The following is a 25,011-nucleotide window of genomic DNA, read 5'->3' on the forward strand; positions in this document are numbered from 1 at the left end:
CCCTCATGATGTCATATAAGGTTTCTGGGGGTCATTCACATGGTCTTTTTTTATTATATACTTTTCCACTGTAGCTGGGGCATCCATAGAAGCCCAAGCTACAGGGGAAAACATCCCCCTGTAGTGACAGTGGTCACTAACAGAGCTGATCTGGGTCTGCTAGGACCCTGCAGGTCTGCTGTAGAAGGGGATCCTGCTGGTCACGTGATTACTATCACTTTCACTTCTTAGTACATAGCGCTCATTGAGCAATATGTACCCAGGAAAGGAGAAGGCAGAAGCTATTAAAAACCCGTTTCTCCCTACTCCTCCATGTTCTCAGCTGTGAATAACAGCTGAGAACCCAACCTGCTCCTGGTTGATCGCTGGAGCAAAGGCTTTAATCCCACACCATGCATCTGCTATCAGCAGGGATTAAAGCCCATGACCAAACCCTGTATGTTTACCGCACTTGGTCCTAAAGGGGTTAAAACAGTATTCCATGGGATAGGCAATAAAAGTCAAATAAGGTACAAGTCCCAGAAGTTGGACCCATACCTTTTTCTGGTTCGGGCCCCCACTGCCCCCCACCCGCCTGTATGCAGTGACTGGGGGAATTGGTAGGACAGAAATAGCTAAGCGGGCTTTGCTACAATGTTTCCATTAATCTTATGGAAATCAATGGGAGCTATACATTGACTTCTGTGGGAGTTGCGGAAACAGTATAGCCCAGTGGTATTCATTGTTTCCGTCCTCCCGGCCATCTTGTATACAGTGGTGTTGAGGCGGGTGTTGGTACAACACAGGATTCAGGATATGATGCAGCAGATGGAATAACCAAAGCTTACAATATTTATTGATAAACACAGAAATAGAAATTAACTATATAGTATAACAATAATGGCGACACAAAGAATCCTTTTTACTTAGAATCACCTGTCGCTAACTACGGCTAACTAGATCCTAAGGATAATACTTTGTGTACAATCAGTAATAATTCTGGGAAAACAATATCAATAATGTAGTCTACACACTGAGGCCTCAGTCAGACGACCGTTTTTTGCCACGATTTGTGGATCGCATGACAGATGCGCATCTGCAAATTGCGTGACTGGGCCACGGTTCGCCGAAAAATCTGCAGCTAGCAGCGTTTTCGGCGAAACGGGCCTGATCAAAGGAGCGCTGTCAAACCCATTGAAATTCAATGGAGCTGGCAATACAGCCGGCTCCATTGAAAGTAATGGGCTGCCAGCGAGCGCGGCATGAATTTCGGGAAGGGCTTAAAAATATAAGCCCTTCCCTGAAAAACATCCAAAAATGTGTAAAAATAAAAAAATATATATACTCACCTTGTCCCTGCAGCCGAAGTTCAGCTGTGGCCGGCCGGCAGTTCTCCTGAACTGCTCTGTGTAGTATTCAGCAGCCGGGGATTTACAATCCCCGCCTGCTGAATGGGCTGCCTCTGATTGGTCATAGCCCTCACCAATCAGAGGCAGCTCTTACTCACCCTTTCATGAGCCTCTGATTGGTCATAGCCCTCACCAATTAGAGGCAGCTCTTACTCACCCTTTCATGAATTCATGAATGGGTGAGTGAGAGCTGCCTCTAATTGGTGAGGGTTGTGACCAATCAGAGGCAGCCCATTCAGCAGGCGGGGATTTTAAATCCCCGGCTGCTGAATACTACACAGAGCAGTTCAGGAGAACTGCCGGCCAGACGCGGCTGAACTCCGGCTGCTGGGAAAAGATGAGTATACATTTTTTTTTTACACATTTTAGGATGGTTTTCAGGGAAGGGCTTATATTTTTAAGCCCTTCCCGAAAATTCATCCCGCGCTCGCCGGCAGCCCATTGCTTTCAATGGACGAACATCCTTCTTCTCTGCCACAGCTGTTACAGCTGTGGCAGAGGAGAATGATCTTTATAGTATATGTTCTCAATGGGGTCGGCGCTGCTGCCGCCGGCCCCATTGAGCACATCTATAGAACACAAGGAATTGCAGAACGCAGATAGGCGCGATCTGCGATTCCTCGTGTCCTATAATTTATCGGACATCCGCATAAAAAGTGGCCAAGTTACCGATCCCATTGCGAAGCAAGGGTTCTATATGCGCAGATCGCATGTGGATCCGCAAATCGCGGCAAAAAGCGGTCGTCTGACCGAGGCCTTATAATGTCTCTTGAAATAACTTAGTCCATAACTCAAATTGGAGCACCAGAAACCACACGATATTATCGTCTGTAATACAAGCTTTATATCCCATAGCAGGCCTGCTAACACACTGTCTTTAACCCTTTCCTTGTTGTGCTCGGTGTGCTCAGCTATTGTTAGATTGAGTCTAGCCTCACTTACAATATGTTGTGTGGAAGTACTCGCGTAGACTGACCTAGGCTAGTCAGGAGCACTCTTCCACCACAATTTCTGTAGATCCTTGTAATTGTCCTGGTGTCCCACTGGTCTGGAGACACAACACTAGCTCTCCTTCTCTTGCTCTTGGGTCCAGACACCAGGCAGTCACTGTCTTTTCTCAGCAGCTTCCCCTCACAGTCAGCAGCTCCTCAGCTCTCTCAGGCTCATCTTCAGCAGCGCCTCCTGTTTATTTTGCTCAGCGCTCTGGCTAGGCAGATACCCTTTTACCTGGATTTCAGGTAAAAACAGGGTTTCCCCCTTAGAAGGCTGCCTTCTATGTCCCCCGAAGGGCTCATAGCGAGGTTCCCAAGACCTATTAGCCCTTTGCCTACCCTGTAGGACCCTTCGGTTCACTACAGGTGCTTTGTTCATTAAATAAAGATAAACAAACCCTGGTTACTGGCTTATCTGTTCTCAAAAAAGTCTGTTATAGAGACGTATAAAGCTTGAAAAGGCTAGAAAAACTAAAGACCTGGGTGAACATCAATCTTTGGTTAGAGCAATTCTTTACAAATGTAGAAATCGATGCTGAAATCCAGGAAATGCCAAAGGGTTCACTTACTTTTTTTTGCAACTGTAGTAGTAAAGCATTATGCGGTCTTCAGAATACAGTATATTGTTCTATACCATAAATCTTTTCAGATGACAATAAACACTTTGTGGTACTTTAGCTGTCATCAGACGCTGTTATTCTGATTTAGGTCTCACTTCTTATTAATGTGTGTAAGGAATAGGCCACCAGATATCTACCGCTATAGATTAACCTCCGGCCATTTGAAACACTTAGTCATATAAAAACAATATTTACAGTTGCCCAGCAATAGGTGCACGTTATGAATTACAAGGAAGTTTTATAGCATATCTTAAGACCAACAATCCTAGAGGCACATTAAATAGAACGGACATCTTTTAAAAGGCAACACAGTCATTTTATTGTATAGAGAGATTATTAAAGGAGATGTCCCGCGCCGAAACGGGTTTTTTTTTTTTTTAAACCCCCCCCCGTTCGGCGCGAGACAACCCCGATGCAGGGGTTAAAAAACCCACCCGCACAGCGCTTACCTGAATCCCGGCGGTCCGGCGTCTTCATACTCACCTGCTGAAGATGGCCGCCGGGATCCTCTGTCTTCGTGGACCGCAGCTCTTCTGTGCGGTCCACTGCCGATTCCAGCCTCCTGATTGGCTGGAATCGGCACGTGACGGGGCGGAGCTACACGGAGCCGCTCTCTGGCACGAGCGGCTCCATAGAAGACTACAGAAGACCCGGACTGCGCAAGCGCGGCTAATTTGGCCATCGGAGGCCGAAAATTAGTCGGCACCATGGAGACGAGGACGCTAGCAACGGAGCAGGTAAGTATAAAACTTTTTATAACTTCTGTATGGCTCATAATTAATGCACAATGTATATTACAAAGTGCATTATTATGGCCATACAGAAGTGTATAGACCCACTTGCTGCCTCGGGACATCTCCTTTAATAATCCAGTGATGCTGCGACAATCCTGTATTTCTCAGGTTCATTTTAAGGTTCCGCACAATAACACGACTTAAGAAATCCCTCACTGTCACCATGATACTGTAGTGGCCCTGAGTTAACAGGGCCCCTCCATAATGTTGAATGTGTTTGTCTTGTGCAATCCTTTTGTCAGCGTCTTCTATGTTGTATGCATTTGATGTATATTGCACCTCTGCAGAACTGAATGAGTTAATGCCTGGGTTATGTCTGAGGAATGTATCTTGTTGTATATCACGTGACTATGTTTTATATCTGAGTTGGTAAGTTAGTAAGAGAGAGTCTTGCAAGGAGAGAGAGTTAGTTGGTTAAGGGTTTGCAAGGGAGAGAAGTCAGAGAGCCACACGGGCACAGATTGGTCTGTGTGTGTGCGAAGAATGAAAGAATCGGAGTGATTCCATACTGCTTGGCCTGGGATTATTCCACCTGGGATGTGCCAGAGCTTCCACTAAGTACTGAGTGAGTTGGAGAGAGTGAGAGTCACTAGGAGCGGGCTCACACAGATAACTAAGACTATGGACTGTCCGGATTGCCCCCAGTATCCTCCCTGTCACACCACCTTCTCTTGTTGTATCTGTGCCAAGCTACTGTTGAACCATTATCAAGTTACAGTAAATGGACATTACTGACCGTTCCCAGTTTGTCCAGAAAGTTATCCCTGTGTGTGGACTACGTTATTTCCTACAACGAGTTTCACTGCAGAGGACGGAATGATGGCATCACGAGTGACAAGAAGATTCAAGCTAATCGTTAGCTACCCATTCCCTGTGGCTTCCCCCAGCAGTAACTTGGACGGCTCCCGAACTACCCTCAAGGAAGGAGATGGTATAGCCACCATGACAAAAATCCCTTATCTGCCCCGCCATCTCCTCAGCTGTGGGCCCACTTCTTGGGCGCTGCAATACCCTCAAATGTTTTCCTCTGAGCTGAATAGAACAAGTGTTTTTGTTCATGCAGAAATAACCATAATACTACACCAAATTTCTACTTTAAAGTGACAAACTTCTGTTAAAATATTAAAGGCTATACTGGTGACCACACTATCTCTGGAATAATGCCCCTACTATCTCTGGATCTACCGCCTCCACTATCTTTGGTCTGATGCCCTCACTGTTTCTGGACAGATGCCCCATAATGTCTGGACAACCAAGATCTCTGGACTGATACCTCCACTACCTCTGAACTGATGCCCTCACTATCTCTGGACTGATGTCACCACTGTCTCTGGACTGATGCCCCAAATACCTCTGGATGGAGGCCTTCATTATCTCTGGACCTGGTGCCTCCACTATCTCTGAACTGGTCCTCCCTATGTCTCTGGACTGGTGTCATCACTATTTCTGGACCTGATGCCTGCACTGTTTTTGATCTGAAGCTACTATCTCTGGACTGATGCCCCACTATCTCTGGACTGATGCCCCACTATCTCTGGACTGATGCCTCCACTATCTCTGAACTGATGCCCTCACTATCTCTGGACTGATGCTCTTGCTATCTCTGGACTGATGCTCTTACTATCTCTGGATTAATGCCCCATAGTCTCTGGACCTTGTTACCCCACTATTTCTGGACTGGTTACCCCAATACCTCTGAACAGATGCCTTCATTATCTTTGGACCTGATGTCTCCACTATATCTGAACTGGTGCTCCCTATGTCTCTGAACTAGTGCCCTCACTATTTCTTGACATGGTGCCTCCACTATCTTTGATCTGATGCCTTCACTATCTTTGCACTGATGCCTCTGTAATCTCTGGACTGATGCCTCCATAATCTCTGTACCTGGTGTCCCCACTGTCTTGAAACTGGTGCCCCAATATCTCTGGACTTGATGCCTCCACTATTTTTGGACTGATGCTTCCACTCTCTCTAGATCTGGCGACCCCACTATCTCTGGACCTGTTGCCGCAGTATCTCTGGACTGGTGCCCTCAATATCTCTGGACTAATGCCTCTACTATCTCTGTACTTGTTGCCCCCACACTACTTTCTCTGGAATAGTGGACCCAATATTTCTGGACTGATGCCTCTCCCACTATCTCTGAACCTTGTGCCCCATTATTTCTAGACCTGGGGCTCCTACTAACCCCAGAGCAGATTCCTTAGATGTTGGAGCATGACTTAAATTCTTGTGACATATTCAGTTCTGTGTTATGTGTATCAAAGATGTTTAAAACTTCATACTCCCTGATTCTTTAGGCTCTTTGGGATTTGCCTTTAATATAGCAACTCTCATATGTTCTACGTTGTGTCCTTGGCTACAAAAATTTTCCAAAACAGATAAATGAGTAGTCGTGCTTCTCCATAAAGCTCCACAATAGGACATTTGGTGCCCAGAATTAGATACATAACATGTGACGGTTAGAAGAATCTTATAGTCCTGCTCTGTGCTGGGGATCTGTATCCTGTTTATGGTCAGTATATATAGGTGAGCTGATTTTGCAGCTCTTACATTACAGGGATAAGTTCCTTTTTGTGTATTAGATGGCAATTAAATCCTGATCATAAAGTTACTCAGATTTGGAGGTAACATAGCAGGGGATGGTCTGGGAATATGATTTTTGGGCAGTCATCCTTGTAGCTTCCTTAGTAACTCTATCTATGGATTGTAGGTCACCACCAAAGGTACACAATTGCTTTCTTCTCTTCTCTGTATTTGAGCAGGTGATGTCCGGGTACTCTGGTGGCTCTGGTCATACGATGGCTGCCCTGATTTTAAAATGCCCTTTTAAGGTATTAATCTTCATCTATGTCTGTTGGGCTGGAACACATCTGGTTATGTATTCTTTGGGTGGAAGCCATCTTATCTGAGGTATGGAGGTCAGTCAAAAAGTTACAGTAAAGGGATGTCTCTACTGAGTGTCCAGAAAGTCAATTTTTGGATATGAGAAATTCAATGTCTGGTTTATGATGGGGAGGGAATTCATTGGATCTTTGATGGAATTGTATTGGTTCTTGTTTAGTCAGCCCAGATGATTAGAATGTCAGCTATGTAGCATAAGTTTTTAGATACATCCGTAGGCACTTGCGTCTAACTTTGCACCACCTATTGGCTGGCTTAACTTGTAAAAAAATTCTTGGCACATGTAAGCCACATCCCATCTTACTAAGCCATGCCTCTTTCTAATAAGTCACACTCTTTGTTGATAAGGGAGATGGAACAATACCTCTGCAGTGCCACCTATTAGAAGTCAATTGACTTGCAGGAATGCTGTCTTCCAATAGGTGACACTGCAACGGTATTGTTCCATCTCCCTTATTTGCATATTACCCAGAGGAGCATGAATGGCCTTATAAGTGTCCTCACACACTCACCTTCTAGGTACTCTCCCTAAGGAGAAAATATAGCGTTTCTGACCCACATCACAGGCCTTTCGCTAGCTAATCCAGAAACCTACTACACACTGATGACAGACAAACACGCCGAAACAGCTGTCTGTGTATGGCTTTCAATTCCCAGCCATTGTTACAAGGCTTGTATAAAGAGTCTAACATTGACTTGCAGGAATGCTGCCTTTCAATAGGTGGTGCTGCAGAGGTATTGTTCCATCTTCCTTATTTGCATATTACCAAGAGGAGCATGAATGGCCTTATAAGTCCCCTCACTAACCTTCTAGGTGCTCTCCCTAAGGAGTAAAGATAGTGTTTCTGACTCTTTATAGAGGGGGGGGGTCCTTTTTTGCCACATAAAAATCTAACTAGACCAAGATGTTATATTATGTGCAGGAAATACACCAAATGTTGTCGCACTTGCAGACAAAGCCTAGCTTCAAACACATTAGTAAATCTGCCTCATTGAGTTATACCAGAGTACAAAACTTTCCCATGCATATAAATCATATTTGTCAACTCACCTGGATCGTTCTGGTAGGAGAAACTTCCAAGAAGACATGGTAAATGCCTCATCTAAAGCAGGGCACTCCTCCCCTAGAGGTTCATCCCTAATCTCAGCGAGCCACAATGAACCCTCAACCCTTACAATTGGGCTGCAGAGACGCCACAACTCCTGTAGCTGAGCAGTTAGCAGTGGGAGTGTGTGCATGTGAGGAGACGTGGCATCTTAAGGTGAGCAGGCTGAAGCCAAGTAAGGGTAAAAAAGAGGAATCTGGGCCATCCCATCATATTTCTGATGAGGATGTGAGGCGAAAAAAAAGGAAGATGCAGTGAAAAATAGATGGTGTAAAATAATTTTGAAAAATGGAGAATGTGGCTGAAAACAAGATTTGGGCAAAAGATGTGCAGTGAAAATAGATCATACGGGGGTTAAAAATGTATTGACAAATAGAGGTTGTACGAGAGAAAAGTAGAGAGTGTAGGGGGTGGGGGGAAGGAGGGGGATGGAGGATGTGCTGATTAAAAAAGGGTGCGTCCTATGAAGGGGTGTGGTTTGTGACCCAAAGTTTTGCATTGCTCCCACCCCTTTCCCACTCCTAATTCTGCCTGAAGGTTACTTTGTAAACTTGGCAAGTATTACGGTATATTAATAAATAGTATCTTTTATTTTGCGTTGCTCTTAGATATAAGTATTTCTTTAGTATACCTCACTGTGTATCCATTGTCATAGATTTCAATTACTAATGGGGTCTGAATAACTTTTTCATAAAGGCAGGAAGGTCTGTCACATGCCACTAATGGAAATGTACAAATCACAATAGACTCTGAGCACTTCTTGCACAGTAATTCTGTTGTATGATATAATATCTGATTAAAATTAAAATGCCGCTGCGGGAGAGCGGCCCCCATTACACTCGTGAACCTGTTTATTATATATGCGAATTTCAATTTACACTTCATATAAAAGAACATTATGTTCATAAGTGGGCTGACATACTGCGGGAAGAAAACTCTAAAGGTTAGGATCTTAATGAAGGAATATAAATGTGTCTGGGGGACTGATAATCCGGAGGAGATTGAATAAGACGAAGTCTAGAATTGAATAGTAATGTATAGAAGTCACTGTATGGAGAAATTATGTCACTACTATTTATTAATGTGTCGCATTTAAACTTACGGAAGGTTCAGCGTATTTCACAGCGAGCGGTACGTTCCGCTAAGCGTCTGAATAGTCTTCAAACAATTACATTCAATGCATAATTAAACGCTTGGCTTGAAAATAGAGATTTTTTTTGCCTTGCAGTGGGTGTAGACCCGATGTGCCATTGACTGATTTGGCATTGGACAGCTCCTGAGAGCTGCATCTAGGGTACGCCTGGATTTTACCCTTTAGCCCCTTTTCAACCGCTTCCCGCCACAGGGTGTAACTGTACGTCCTGGCAGGGAGGTACTTAGTGCAATAGGATGTACCGTTACGCTCTGAGGATAGCGCAAGATCATAAGAGATCTGTCACCGATAGCTGGCCCCCCCCTGCAACAGCGGGGGTGCATCAGGACAGCGACCCCTGCTGTTAACCCCTTCCCTGACGCGATCTGTGTAGCTGCAGCTGTGGTGCTGATCTATCAGCAGGCGGGGATTTTAAAGAGCTGAATGTGATTATCTGAGGTGCTTAACTGCGGTAGGGAATTGAAGAATTCCTCTGCTGCATCTGTCACAGATGTGGCAGATGTAGCAGCAGGGAGTTCTTTTTACTAGCGGGGATGAAGGAAACATCTGCCACACGCGGCAGATGTGCTCTTCATCCCCGCAGGGGACACAGCAGCGGCGGACAGGTAAGTTTATTTTTTTACACTAAAATTTTTGTTTTTCAGGGAAGAGCTTAGATGTAAAGCCCTTCCCTGAAAAATAATGCAGGGGTTGCCGGCAGACCATTGTTTTTAATGGAGCCGCCAGCAGCAGCAGCCGCGGCTCCATTGAAAGCAATGTGTGCATTCACTTTGGTGCATGCATGTCCTATCTTTGCAGGCACACGCCTGTAAAGCACGGACATGTGCACACACCATAGTGAATGCATTGGGGCTAATAGACATGTGTTTTTGTACATGCGTATGCACGCACAAAATACACGCTCGTCTGAAGCCACCCTTATACTGCAGCACGGTACTGGAGGGTCGGGCAGAAATATAGTCGATATGACAGGCTAGGGTCAGGAGAGGCACAATGGAGAGACAGGTGGACAGTTAGGGCAGGCAGAAATCAGAGGCCAAGGTGAGGACAGGAGAGGTCAGGAAAACTGAGTGAACAGACACATGTCAGAATCAGGAGACAATCGAGAAACAACAGCACATTTGCAGAACCTAACAGAACTCATTGTTTAGGCACCCTCCAGGGTAGGTGGATGTCTTAAATAGCTAGGGCAGGGTCCAGATTGGCTGAGGATGGGAAAGTTGAGTGCATGTACTGATCCTTTAAGAGGCAGGCTAGGCCCGAGTGTACCCTACAGGTGGCACTGACATCTGGGAAGATGGTGTGACGTATGTCACAAAGAGGATACAGGAGATGCCGCTGAATGTTATTTCAGGAGAAAGAGGTGAGAGGGCATGGCCTGTAAGTCAGCTCATGCCAACTTGGCGCTTTCCACAAGGAGAAACAGTTCCCACCCAGATAAGCAGAATCCTACTGTGCAATGATGAGGGGCAAACACCCTGAGACAGCTGTCTGCAGATGGGTGATGTTTCCTTATGGATTCTGGTTTGGATTATATCCTTAGTCATGTTACAAGGCTTGCAACATTGGATGTTGACTTATAAGGAAGCTAACTTCCAATTGGAGGGGCCGCAGAGGTATTGTATTTTTTTTCCATTTCCCTGTCAAATTTCGCTGAGGAGCACTGCATGACCTAAAAGCCTCCACATGAAAACTTGGCACTCTCCACAGGGAGAAACATTACTCCTCCCAAGCCTCTTAAAAATAAATCTGTCACCAAACCATCATTTTTTGCTTGTGTAGATAGGTCTGGAGTGATGTCAGCCAACAGCCCCAGAGCATGCGATTCGCTGGACGGCACATGCGCAATGTCATTCTGCGCTGGACACTGAGGAAGTTACATCTCCCCCTATGCCAGCATCAATAGGCTGGCTGGATTATTTTTCAGCCCACTCCGTATATCAGCTTCCAGCTTAAGGTGTTTAAACTGGCCCTTTGGAACAAGGGTTGTCGGTTATATGTCCAGTGTAGCGGCCATCACTCTGTGCCAGTGTTTTTGTGATACTGCATTCAGTAGTGTTGCTAAAGTTAGTTTTGTGCTTTGTTCCCCTAGTCTCCATATTTAGCATAGTTAGTTCACCCTTTTCAGGGCGGGTACTCCTCTAGAGGGACTGGTCCAGTTCAGGGGGTTCTGGAATATTATCTCACAAATTTTTCAGTTCCTTGCTACATCTTATGATCACCAGCCCTCCGCTTAGATTCCATTTTCTGTCCTGGAACTCGTCATCTAGTTATTCTATCGGGTTTTACCAGACGTGACAAAATTACAGTCAGATAATATATAAAGGGATTATTTCATTACAACGCTCTCTGACCACATGTCCAAATAGTTCACGGAGGAGGTTTCATTAGCTCTGGGTGACCTTGCCAGTCACATTCATAATGACTCGCTTGGGTTTTCTGAAGCCAGACCTGATCAGCTGATCTTGGAATACTTTTAGTATAAACAAGGGTTGATGAGGTAATGATAGAAATAGTCTCTTTCTGCCTATCCTCTTGGTAGTGTTGCTCGTCAGGATTGGCTGAGCAATAAAATTTGTCCAATTTTTGCTAAATTGGATCAGATCTTCCTGATCTGAGTTTTAGCAAAAATTGCCAAAATATTGTCTCTCTGCTTTGAGCAGAAAAGACAAGTGTGTTGGCTTAGTGGTCCTGCCGTACAGTGCTGGAGTTCTAGGTTTAAATCTGATCTTGATGGGCATTTGAACCTAGGACCCCACCACTGCAAGGCCACCGCTACCTCCACTGTTGTTCAAGGAGGCCAAATTAGAGAACCCAATTTTTCTGCCTATTAACCCTTTTCAATCCACTGTCTGACATCTAAAGACATTCTGATTGAAGGCTGTACAGCTCCGATGTCGGAAGACGTCCGGCAGAGTATTCTTACTGTATATTACTGGCCGCTCTGTTGTCGGGGGCCTCACTAGCATGTCCCATACCGCAGTACTGGCTCTAGCCAGCAGATGGTGTTGTTGTATAATGGCAGAAAGAGAAAACCCCCTAGGAAACCCTGAATCCAAAATTGGATTGCAAAGGGTTAATTCTAATGGAAGTCAAAATCGAGACTGCCGATTCACAATTATTTCTTAAAATTGGGTTGTTCACTCCCGACCCTATTATTTCAATAATCGCTCAATACTACCTCTCGGTCTGTTCTCAGTCCTGGCTTTGCACCAGTGTTTTGGGTTAGTCTTAAGGGAATCCATGTGGGTTTTATTGCTTCTCCACTGCACAATGCGGAAGTTAATTTATTTTTACCATCGGCCTGCTTGTTGTATTTTACTTTTGCCTTATTTAATTTTAAAAGCATTTTATAGCACTTTGTTCATTGAAGTATAGAAAATGGCTCTTTATGATGGCTTTGTCTTATCTATTTCCACTGGCTTGAAACATGTACCAATCAGAAATCCTTTCACATTCATCTCAGTTTGGAATAATTAGTTGGTTATTTTACATGAAAAGGGACATTAACAACAAAAGACGTGTCCTCGCCTGGCTTCTCCTTGTAACATTGTTTCAATAAATTAGAGCAATTTCTGAAGGTCAATTACATTTTGCTTGCAGCTGGATGTAAATGGAGCATTACTCTACCTCCTAATCTCTGTACGCTGTACTGTATATAGCAAGACTGGAGTCCATTCTCTAAAAGACAATTACAAAACAATACATAGATTTTTTTAAAACTATTCTAAATCATCCATACAGAAAAAAAAATAGAAAACGGATGACAATGTAATGTGTTAAGAAGTGATTGTGTCACTTTTTTTATTTTAACCTCCCACGAGGATTTCAAATCCACATTGGAAACATCCACATCTTGAAGACAGCGAGACAGATTCCCATTCAAATGAATGGGACGTGGATTTTTGGAATCAAAACCCACCATGTGAACATATAGTATCTAAAGGTTAGGTTCATTCCAATCACAGGCACTATGTATGCTGTATTAGGCCTGCTTCACAGGAGCACACATTTGTAATAAGGATTTGTATCACTGCCATTTATCGTGAAGTGCAATGCATCAACCTATCTAAAATGGTGCAAGAAGAGTCGTCATCGGACAGTTGAGCAATGGAAGAACGTTCTTTGGAGTGACGAATCACACTGCTCCATCTTCACATCAGATGGCCATACCTGGGTGTGGAGAAGCCGGGGAACACCTTCTACCAGAGTGTGTTGTGCCAACAGTTAAGTGCGATGGAGATTCCGTTATCATCTGGGGATGGTTTGCGTGGCATGGTCTCGGTCTGATAGTTGTACTGACATGAACCATGAACATGGAAGTATACCTTGACATTCCAGATAATAATGTGCTGCTGACAATGTGGTCATACTCTGGGAATAGTCAGACATGCTTCCAATAAGACAACGCGCCTTGTCACAAATCCAGCGCTGCTTTGGCTGGGTTCATACAGGGCGGATTAGCCAGCCATGGGGACGAGATTTATCAGAAATCTTGTCCACACGGGACGGCGAATCCATCAAGGTAAAGCTGGCAGAAGCTGGCGTTGCAGCGTGGATTTGCTGGCTGCAGCATGTCCATTTTTTTTTTTGTATTCCGCTGCGGCCACGCTCTCCTCTATGGGAGTGTCAGCTGCAGTGTAAAAGCGAGCGGCCAGGCCACTTCAAAACCCGCGGCTAAGTGCTGCGGGTTTTGAAGCAGTCCTTTTCCCGGTGGAAATCTCGCGTGTCTTTCGCTGCGGCCAAACCACAAGATTTCTGCCAGGAATCCGACATGTGAGAACCCAGCCTTACATTGGTTTGAGGATATGGATGTTCCACGATTGGACTGGCTGCACAGAGTCCCAACCTGAACCCTAGTCATGAAATATGAACAGCGTCCATCTTCTTTGAGAGAACTCAGCAGACATTTGCAGGATGATTGAAGGGAAATACCAGTTGAAGTGTATTAGACATTAGTATAAAGTATGTCATGGAGAGTATCCAATGTCATTAAGGCCAAAGGAACCCCACTAAGTAGTAACATAGGGAAATAATTACTACTTTTGATTCTTGCCCAGGTGTCCAATTACTGTTGGCAGGATAGTGTATACTATATACTTACTTATATCTTTAGTGATTACTGACAAAGCTACTTGGATAATAATTTGGACTCTTCATTGGAATGTTTGGATAAAACTGCCCTTTCCAGTACTGTTTGTGAGAAATGTCATAGGAAAGCACAATAGGACACCGGAGATAAAGAATTACAGACGGAAATAACAATAAAAATCTATAAATGTGATTTATGAAAGGGTAAAAAATGATGGGGTGAGAATTGGCCATAAAACGCAACCTCACATTCATAAGTAAATTATAACCGGGATGAAATGAAGACATACAAGACCGTAGCAGAATTAATGACCATGAAATTGAGCAAATGTTTTATCTAGTACTGAGGAATCATGTTAGAGTCTGGTAAATCGGATCTGCAATCACAGATTTTAACTTCTTAACAGCAGAGAGTCAGCAATAACATTTTATATATAAAGGTAACATAAGAAGCTAAAAAGTTTCTATGTTGTGTGAATTCACATTGTTATGTCCACTTCGCACCTCTCTCTTCTGCCGGTCACGGTTGGCCACATCCTTGGCATCTTCTGTGCAGCAGACACTGTCTCCACAGCCCATAAGGTGCACGGGCACACTTGGCCTAACTCTAAAAGGGCAAGCACATGCACCTGACTTTCCTGTCCCCAGCCTATTCAGTTGACTGGTGATTTAAGGCACCCCTCTCCACTCAAGGGTAATACCTCTAAAAAAGGGGTTAAAGGATGAGGACCAGGAAACCCCTTACAACAACTTTCAGGAGTAGCCCAAAGTCTAGTGGCACAGGTGGGCCGAACACTGACCATGGGGAAGAGGGTGCATCATCTGCTGTACATAGGTCCCAGGTAATGCCACTGACAATATCTAGCAAGAGGAGAAGCTGAGGGCGATCATCAGCCACAGCTAGGAAACTCCTTACAGTAGCCCTCAGGATGAGCTGAAAGTTAACTGGCATAGGTGGGTCAAACTTGTGTGCGCATCCTATAGGCAGCACTGACCGTGAGGAGGATAGTGCAGTGTCTGCTGCACTAAGGACACAGTAGATGCCACTGGCCATGCCTGGCAAGAGGAGAAGGTGAGAGAGTTCGTCAGCTTTGGCCAGTAGATGTAAGAAGTAGATTTAAATGATTCTTAAAGTGCAGCAGTACCAAAGGTCGTCATTGGGGTTGAAGCAGAAAATCTCATATGCGGCTTCACTCTTACTAAAATCAATAGGAGCGAAATCGCCTATTACACTTCTGCATTAGGGGCTGAGCAGGAAATCAATGGAAGTGAAGCTGCCTCTGAGACTTCCTGCTCTGCCCCCAAGGATAATGTCTGGCCCCACTTCACCGACAGTCGGCTTAACGATCAGCCGATTGCTGCCAAGTGGTGGATCCCTGGTGATCAACTATTGATGAGCTACTGTTACGTGTGCTGCTGGGATCTATAGTTCTAAGCTTCCTAGCAGCACAGCCCTCACAGGGTTAATTGATTGAGCTGGCTGGGTGTGGTACTTCTTGCTAGCCAATCTTCTGTGTCTGTGCTCACATATAAACCAAGCTCCTGGTCAGTCCTTGTATGGCTCCTAGGGTGAGCAGTCATGAATCCTTGTCTGTTGAAGTTCTCTGTGTGACCTCCTATCTGTGTTTTGTTGCAGCTTGCTGTGTGATCTGTGTCTTGCTGGTTCATGTCCATTTGTACGTTTATTTTGTGAGCACAGCTCCAGAAGATTGGCTATCAGGAAGTACCACACCCAGCCAGCTCAATCAATTAACCCCATGAGGGCTGTGCTGCTAGGAAGCTTAGAACTATAGATCCCAGCAGCACACGTAACAGCTACCATGAGGACAGGTCATCAATAGTATTTGCCTAGAAAACCCATTTAAGTGAAAACCTAAGTTTTTATGTAGCAAGAAAATTAACTGCAAGACTGCACTGCAGAGTGATTGCCTGCACTACTGTATGAGGCCCCTGGTGCACGGCGCCCAGGAACAGATCTTACCATAAGCCTGTGAATGCCCCTTAAAGCTCTACTGTTTAACTCTCTTGCAAAATCAATGGTTTATAACAGTGATAAAACCGCCTAATCTACAAGTAGCCGCGTACTGAATCCCACCTCCATCTCTGTGCTTTGGCCACACTATGTATTTGTCTGTTTCTCTCTTCTAATCCCTTTGCCCTTTTTCCGGTGTGTTCCACTCTAGTACACTCAATTAATTCATGGCAAAGAAACCTCTTTTCATTTCCTTGCTGCTTGACGATTATCTCTTATCTGTTTTCTCTTTACAAGGTTTACATTGTGCTATGTCTTAGGATTGTTTCCATAAAGCTTCAGCCAATATATTGACGTTAGCACCCAGCGGCCTAAGTTCGGGTTTCAGGAGCATGTGAATAGGAAGAGCTTTTAAATCAATGCATAACCTAAACAAGCAGGCGCTGTCCTTGTTATAATTAAAGGAAGGTTAATCTGTTCACACAAATGAGGACCCTTCTGGAAATAGTTGTCTAAATTACCTCGCTGAATTGCGACTTCTTTTATAACTGGTTTTCTTTTGAGTAGCTATAGAATAAGGTTGCCCATTTCTTGAAAAGAAAGTAGTCATTACAAAAAGATTGCCGGGCAGTGATGTAGACTTTCAGTGACACTGACCAATTTGACTTTGAGCTACTCCAGAGGGTTCTACTTAGGGAGCCTCTGGTTTCCCCCCTTTAATCCATTTTTGAGGGATCTGGTCGTAGCTGCCAGGGCCCCAAGGTCATTACCATTTGAATAGCTACAGGATAAGAAAATAATCATTACAAAAAGATTGTCAGGTAGTGATGTAGATTCACTGTGATACTGACCAATTTGACTTTGAGCTACTCCAGAGGGTTCTACTTAGGGGCCTACTGGTTTTCACCCTTTAATCCATTTTTGAGGGATCTGGTCTTAGCCGCCAAGGCCCCAAGGCCATTACCACAAGAGTAGTCTTGGTGCAGTGGCAATGAATACAGACAGGTCAGAAGCACTGTAGGACGGTACTGGAGTAAGAGGTACAGTCGATATCAAAGGCTGGGGGCAGAACAGACAGAATTTTGTGTACGGAGTGCCAGGGATACCCAGTTAAGTTATGCTGTGTTTTCTGTGTTATATGCTTTCAACATTTAAGATATGTGCCCATGGAACCTGGATCGGGAGGGGTCTGCTTAGCACAGTTTCATGTCACACAATGCATGATGCTACTAAGTAACCTGGAAGATACAAGGGTGGTATCTGCAATTATGGCTGAGTCCTAAGACCCCGTTGATAAGATGAAGCTTTAGAAATAAGGGGCTATGCCTGTTGATGCTAATTATTGCCAATTATGATGGACGTTGACGACGAGAGTGGTGAGAGCAGAACAATCCTTGTGCAAACTCCAGGTGAAGAAGTGATCTATGTTACTGTTAATAAAAGATCAATTTTGAGCAAGATGCAGTCCGGCTCGTTTGACGACACGAGGCAACCAGGCCACATCAAACAATTTAATCGAGAGTTTGCTCACTGGTTCCCAGTAACTGTGAATGTGCTGCTGGTTATTCTTATTGATGACACCCCTTAAAGGAGCCCGGTGAATTATGACATTGTTCCAATTGTACCCCTGTCCCCAAACTGAGAAAAGACCCTGCCTGACTTGGCAGGCAGCAAGCAGATAAATCATGTCAAGATACAAGCCGAGGTCAGGACAAGAGAAGATGGGAATGCTGGGTGAACAGAAACAGATCTAAACCAGGAAACAATTAAGAAACATCAGCACATTTGCAGAACCTATTGCTCAGGCACCCTCTAGTGGGGATGGATGTTTTAAATAGCATGGGTAGGGTCCGGATTGGTTGGGGATGGGAAAGCTGGGTGCTCGTGCTTAAGAAAAGGGGCAAGGCATGCATGTAACTTACATCTGGCACTGACAGCTGGGAACATAGTGTGATATTTATTTTACAGAGGATGCAGGGGATGCCACTGACTGCAACGTGCATGAGATGAGAGGGATCACTGGCTGCGACCAGCAGCCATAGCAGTTGTATGTCACTATTAGCTGATATACCCGGCTTTGCCTGAGTTAATTTGGTACAGGTGTTTACCTGTTGTTCGCACAGAAAATTTTATGATGTTGTGGTTACTTCAGAGAAACCAAGGAATAAAATATGTAAACACATAGAGAAGTGCTACATTCTCCTCAGACTGCATATACCGATGTCTCTCTGCAGAATGTGCCACACATAGAGGTCAGTTATATTTTCCTCAGTATATACACACAGAGGTCAGTAAAATTTTCCTCAATATATGCACACAAAGGTCAGTTTTATTCTCCTCAGTATATACACATAGAGGTGAGGTTGATTATCCTCAGTATATACATACAGAGGTTAGTTAGATTCTCCTTAGTATATAAACACAGAGGTGAGGTAGATTCTCCTCAGTATATACACATAGAGGTGAGGTAGATTCATCTTAAAGGGGTTGTCCCGCGGCAGCAAGTGGGTTATACACTTCTGTATGGCCATAATAATGCACTTTGTAATGTACATTGTGCATTAATTATGAGCCATACAGAAGTTATAAAAAGTTTTATACTTACCTGCTCCGTTGCTGGCGTCCTCGTCTCCATGGTTTCGGACTAATTTTCGGCCTCTGATGGCCAAATTAGCCGCGCTTGCGCAGTCCGGGTCTTCTGCTTTCTTCAATGGAGCCTCTCGTGCAGGATGCCGGCTCCGTGTAGCTCCGCCCCGTCACGTGCCGATTCCAGCCAATCAGGAGGCTGGAATCGGCAATGGACCGCACAGAAGCCCTGCGGTCCACGGAGGAAGAGGATCCCGGCGGCCATCTTCACCGGTAAGTATAGAAGTCACCGGAGCGCGGGGATTCAGGTAAGTGCTCCGGTAAGCTTTCTTTAGGTCCCTGCATCGGGGTTGTCTCGCGCCGAACGGGGGGGGGGGGGGGGGTTGGAAAAAAAAAAACACGTTTCGGCGCGGGACAACCCCTTTAATATATATACATAGAGGTGAGGTAGATTCTCTTCAGCATACAAATTATTCTCCTCAGTATATACACATAGAGGTGAGGTAGATTCTCCTCAGTATATACACACAGAGGTGAGGTAGATTCTCCTCAGTATATACACATAGAGGTGAGGTAGATTCTCCTCAGTATATACACATAGAGGTGAGGTAGATTCTCCTCAGTATATACACATAGAGGTGAGGTAGATTCTCCTCGGTATATACACATACAGGTGAGGTAGATTCTCCTCAGTATATACACATACAGGTGAGGTAGATTCTCCTCAGTATATACACATACAGGTGAGGTAGATTCTCCTCAGTAAATACACACAGAGGTGAGGTAGATTCTCCTCAGTAAATACACACAGAGGTGAGGTAGATTCTCCTCAGTAAGTACACATAGAGGTGAGGTAGATTCTCCTCAGTAAATACACATAGAGGGGAGGTAGATTCTTCTCAGTATATACACATAGAGGTGAGGTAGATTCTCCTCAGTATATACACATAGAGGGGAGGTAGATTCTTCTCAGTATATATACATAGAGGTGAGGTAGATTCTCCTCAGTATATGCACATAGAGGTGAGGTAGATTCTCCTCAGTAAGTACACATAGAGGTGAGGTAGATTCTCCTCAGTATATACACATAGAGGGGAGGTAGATTCTTCTCAGTATATATACATAGAGATGAGGTAGATTCTCCTCAGTATATACACACAGAGGTGAGGTAGATTCTCCTCAGTATGTACACATAGAGGTGAGGTAGATTCTCCTCAGTATGTACACATAGAGGTGAGGTAGATTCTCCTCAGTATATACACACAGAGGTGAGGTAGATTCTCCTCAGTATATATACATAGAGATGTGGTAGATTCTCCTCAGTATATACACATAGAGGTGAGGTAGATTCTCCTCAGTATATACACATAGAGGGGAGGTAGATTCTTCTCAGTATATACACATAGAGGTGAGGTAGATTCTCCTCAGTATATACACATAGAGGGGAGGTAGATTCTCCTCAGTATATACACCTAGAGGTGAGGTAGATTCTCCTCGGTATATACACATACAGGTGAGGTAGATACTCCTCAGTATATACACATACAGGTGCGGTAGATTCTCTTCAGCATACACATAATTTCCCTAGGCTTTATGATTTCTGAGAAAAGAATTCTCTCATGTATCACAGATTTTTGCACAGTTTTTCATGCTTGGAATTAAATATTGAAGTTGCAACCACTTTACTTTTCCTATTTAGCACGTAAAAAATGGTTGTGGCAAATTTCACGTTTGTTCAGGACAAATGTGTTATTAGTTACATTACATAGGGGGTCACTTACTTTTGCACTTAGAATTAAATAATCAAGTTTAGACCCATTTATTTTTCCTATTTAGGACCTAAAGAATGGTTGTGCCAAATGTCACATTTGTACGACACCGGGAAGTTAGAGAATTAGTGGCAAATCAGTCAGTGAGGGCTTTTGCCTTTATATGTATAGATATGAAGAAAAAAAAACAGCAATATCTATCTGATGTTATGGCAGCAAAACTAGATCCAGTTTTAACTTTTGTATCACCTTAAAGCAATGGAACCATGATGCTAATAGTATAACATTGGATTGTCTTTCAGCCCACTCAGTCCTTCAGCTTCCAAGTTAGGGCATTTAAACTGGCCTCTTGGTACAAGGGGTGCCGGTTGTATGTCCAGTGTACTTACCAATGTTTCTGTGATCCTGCATTCAAAAAAAGTTAGTTTTGTGCTTTGTTGTTCTAGTCTCTGTAGTTATCGTTCAGTGTCAGTTGTTGTCAGTTTGCTGGTGTCCAGTCTTTCTCATGCAGCGGGGTTAGACTTTTCAGGGCAGGTACTCCTCTTAAGGCAGTGTTCCCCAACTCCAGTCCTCAGGGACCGCCAACAGGTCATGTTTTCAGGATTTCCTCAGTGTTGCACAGGTGATGTAATTATTATCAGTGCCTCAGACATTGCCACAGGTGTTCTTACCATAGGATATCCTGAAAACATGACCTGTTGGTGGCCCCTGAGGACTGGAGTTGGGGACCCCTGCCTTAAGGGACTGGTCCAGTTCAAGTGGTTCTGGAATATTAGTTCACTAATTTCTCAGTTCCTTGCTACATCTTATGGAAGTATTCTGAGTTCATCCAGACAAAACCAGAACACTAACCCTCCGTTTAGACTCTATTTTCCCTCCTGGAACTTGTCATTTAGTTATTTTGTCCGTTTTTACTGGACGTGATAAAATCATAGTCAGACAATATGTAAAGGGATTATTTCTTTACAATGCCCCCTATGCCCACTTAGGTCATGCAGGATGTCTCACTAGCTCTGGGTTACTTGCCACTCATGTTCATGATTCACTTGGGATTTCTCAATGCAGTCCTGATCAGGTGATCCTTGGAATAGTATAAGCAGGGGTTGATAATAGAAATTATTATTCATAGAAAAAAGCACCTTTGCAGAAGTTAACGGAACCTATTACTCAGTCATCCTGCAGTGGTGGAGTGTACCTTAATTAACTGGGGAAGTGTTCGGATTGGTTTGAGATGGAAGAACTGGGTGCGTGAGCTGGCTCTCTGAGAGCTGGATTGGTCATGCTCACTCACCCTAAGGGAGATACAGGGAGCTGGAGGAACCGAATGATGTCTGCCAGAAAGAAGAGACTGAAGATGGCGTTAGCCATGACTGTGGAAGAGGGGGAGGTGAGAAGAACCACCAACTGCGGTCAATGGCCATAACAAAGATCACAGTTTGCCAGCTCTTTTGGATTTGGGAAAGTTATTCAAAGGTATCTCTTGCAACTTTTTATCTTATTTTTACATGGTTACATAGGTAGTATGGTTAAAAAGAGACATGACCAAGTTCAACAAAGTGAGAAGAAATGGATTCAAGAAATGACAGGAGTTTGGCATAAATCTTGGAACTTTTTCTCACAGTTTATCGAGATTAAATTGAAAACCACAAAAAGCATGTGCCCTTAACAAAAATAAAATCCTGCCTTCCCATGAGTGGTGATCAGACTGGATCAACATTCAGACATGGATTCTATACATTTACATAGGCATTTTGTTTCAAGAAATTATCTAAGCGATTCTTCAAGCAATCAAAGTTCTGCTAAAATGGAGCAATTGGTGGACAGCACCAATCAACAAGATTAGCTCTCATCTACTGGGCTTTAGAATGTTATCACATGGCAAAACACAGGTGGAGAAACTTTGATTACAGCCGACACCTTGACTCATCATAGTGAAGGAACTGACAAGCAAAAGTGCCGGATGCAATCAGCGTAGCTCCGCCTGTGTTTTGTAGGTAAGAAGCACTCATGTAATAACAGCTGATTCAGACTGTATTAGGGGATGAATAATCGTTCATACAATCATTCATCCCCATGGAGTGAGTATTTTCAGCAAGATCGTGTGGCTGTTGGTTGCCAGTGGTCGATGTGGTTTCAGACACATGCTGTTACTAGAATATACTTTAGATACTGGTGTAAATTATACCAGAAAATTAATCCAGCTCATTTCTGTTTAGGCACATGGGCAACCCAAGATGTGCCTAAGGTGTTAAGAGGCGTGACCCTCATACATTGGGGGTAATCTAACTCAAGCAAGGATTATTGTAAGGATTAATTTCACTATATCTGGATCAGCCAAAGCCATACCCCCACCCCAGAAGATATCCTATCCTGTGACTCCTTACATGCCTTGTACCTGAAACATGCGCACAGTGTAACTGTCCAATTGACCGCTCTCTCTCACTGACCAACCGTCATGCTCCTTTACCTTCTCGTTCTCATGCCAACACCGCATGCCAGACATTCCCTTAACCTCTTAAAGGCTATGTGCACCTTTGCACTTTTTTTTCCCTCTTAATTAGAGTGTTTTTGGAACTGAAGACTTTTTGTAATGCATTTTCATTAAAAAATTCTGTTTTCCAAGGCACTGCACATTGGAGGACCGAAGTCTTGGCAAATTCTGTCAGTCTGAGTAAACTGACAGATTCTTCTCTACCCTGCTCCGGGCTGTGAAAGTGCATTCACTGTTTTTCCACTTAGCTGAAACAGAGGGTTGTATGATCGTGCCAGGGGATGGTAAAGGAGATCGAGAGGACAGAGAGTAGAAAAATCTAGGGCTGTATGAGAGTGCTGGGGAATGGTAGAGATCAGTAGAAAAAAGCAGAGAAAGCTACTATTATTGAGGGCTGTAATTATTCTAGTTAAATTTCCACTCTCTCTTATCAGCAGTGAGGGGGTACCACAAGCAGCTACTGAGAGGAAGGATAAGATAGCTGTGTAGTATTGAGAGGGCGTGGTTATCCTACACAGTCTTTGAAAAAGTAGAGTGGAGCTGAGCTTGTGCGCATTGATGGGAAAAAACAGGTATACAGTGCTGGGAATGCCCCTGAGATAGAAATTTGAATGCAGGAGATCCTGCAAACCAAATATGAGGCTTTCTAAATGCATGAGAAGGAAAACTCAATGCAAAAAAAGCAATAAGTGCATCATTTTATCTACAGGGACTTAGCAAGATATGTGTGTATTGCTTTTTTCATGCAGAAAGGTTTCCATAGCTTTTAATGACTGGTTTCCAACTAGATCAGCTTTTGTCTCCTTTTACACATGCTGATTCAGACTCTATTTGGGGATGAATGATAATTCATATGATCATTCTTTCCCAGAGAGCTGACGTTAGCCAGCATTCTCATAAAGATTGTGTGGATATTGGCTGCTACAAGTGGGTGGGTTTTTGGATGTATGCAGTTGTTACAGTATAGAAAACCCCGCCATACCAAATTAAGCCCTTCAACAGTTGTGGCGCTGTTTCAGATACAAAGCAACCATAGTCTTCTAATCCTTTACAGCTCCTTTAACCCCTTGAGTGGCACGCCCGGAAATTTTCCGGGACGAGCTCCACTGCCCATAGCTATATAGCCCGGAAGATTTCCGGGCTATGTATCACTATGGGATCTGCAGAGCACAATGCCACAAGCCGTGACAGTGTGCTCTGCCTGCACTGTCCCACAGAGAACACAGCAGGACATTGAGAAGCAGGAAGATATTGCCGATATGCCGGCAATCTCCTGCTTCTAATGCCCTGCTTTGTATACAGGTTGCTATGGAGACCATCGGCTTGTCAGAAGCAAGCCGATGGTCTCTGTTGCAGGGAGAGCTGGTGTTTGGCTGTCAGAGGACAGCTAGGTACCAGCTCTTACAGCAGAGATCAGAGAAAACCTCTGATCTCTGCTGTGTTAACCCTTTACATGCTGCAGTCTATGTGACTGCAGCATGTAAAGGGCTGTCACCATGGGACCCCCCCAGAATGTGATCAGGGAGTCCTGATGGGTCTCTGTGGAAGTCCCCTAAAGGGACAAAAATAAAGAAAAAGTAAAAAAAAAGTAAAAAATTATTTAAAAAATAAAATAAATAAAATTTAAAACACTTGTCTCCCTTTACTTTGTGAAAAATTAAAAATAAAATTACACACGTGGTATCCCTGTGTCGCAATGACCCAGAGAAGGAAGTTAGTACATTATTTAACCCCTTAATGACACGGTCCCTTTTTTCTTCTTTCCCCATTTCTTTTTTTCCTCCCCCCTTTTAAAAAATCATAACTCCTTTATTTTTCCATCGACGTCGCTGTATGAGGGCTTGTTTTTTTCGGAATGAGTTATATTTTTCAATGGTGCCATTTAACGTACCACATAATGTACTGAAAAATGTTTACAAAAATCTAAGTGGAGTAAAATGAAAGAAAAATGACATTCCACCATCCTTCAGTGCGTCTTGTTTCTACGGCGCACAAACTGCAACAAAAATGACCTGATAACTTTATTCTATGGGTCAGTACGATTACTACGATACCAAATGTGTATACTTTTTTTTACTATAGCACTTCTATTTTTTTTCAAAGACATTTAATTTTTAAAAATTATTTTCTGCTGCATCTTCT

General features: G+C 43.8%; 1 protein-coding gene across 5 annotated transcripts in view; it reads left to right on the top strand.

Annotated features, from left to right (window-relative positions):
• XYLB (xylulokinase) overlaps nt 1–25,011 on the top strand; it is a 138,901-nt gene that overhangs the window by 77,435 nt on the left and 36,455 nt on the right. The window lies entirely within an intron of this gene.

The sequence above is a fragment of the Eleutherodactylus coqui genome, chromosome 12 (genome assembly GCF_035609145.1).
Source record: "Eleutherodactylus coqui strain aEleCoq1 chromosome 12, aEleCoq1.hap1, whole genome shotgun sequence".
In the NCBI taxonomy this organism is placed as follows: Eukaryota; Metazoa; Chordata; class Amphibia; order Anura; family Eleutherodactylidae; genus Eleutherodactylus; species Eleutherodactylus coqui.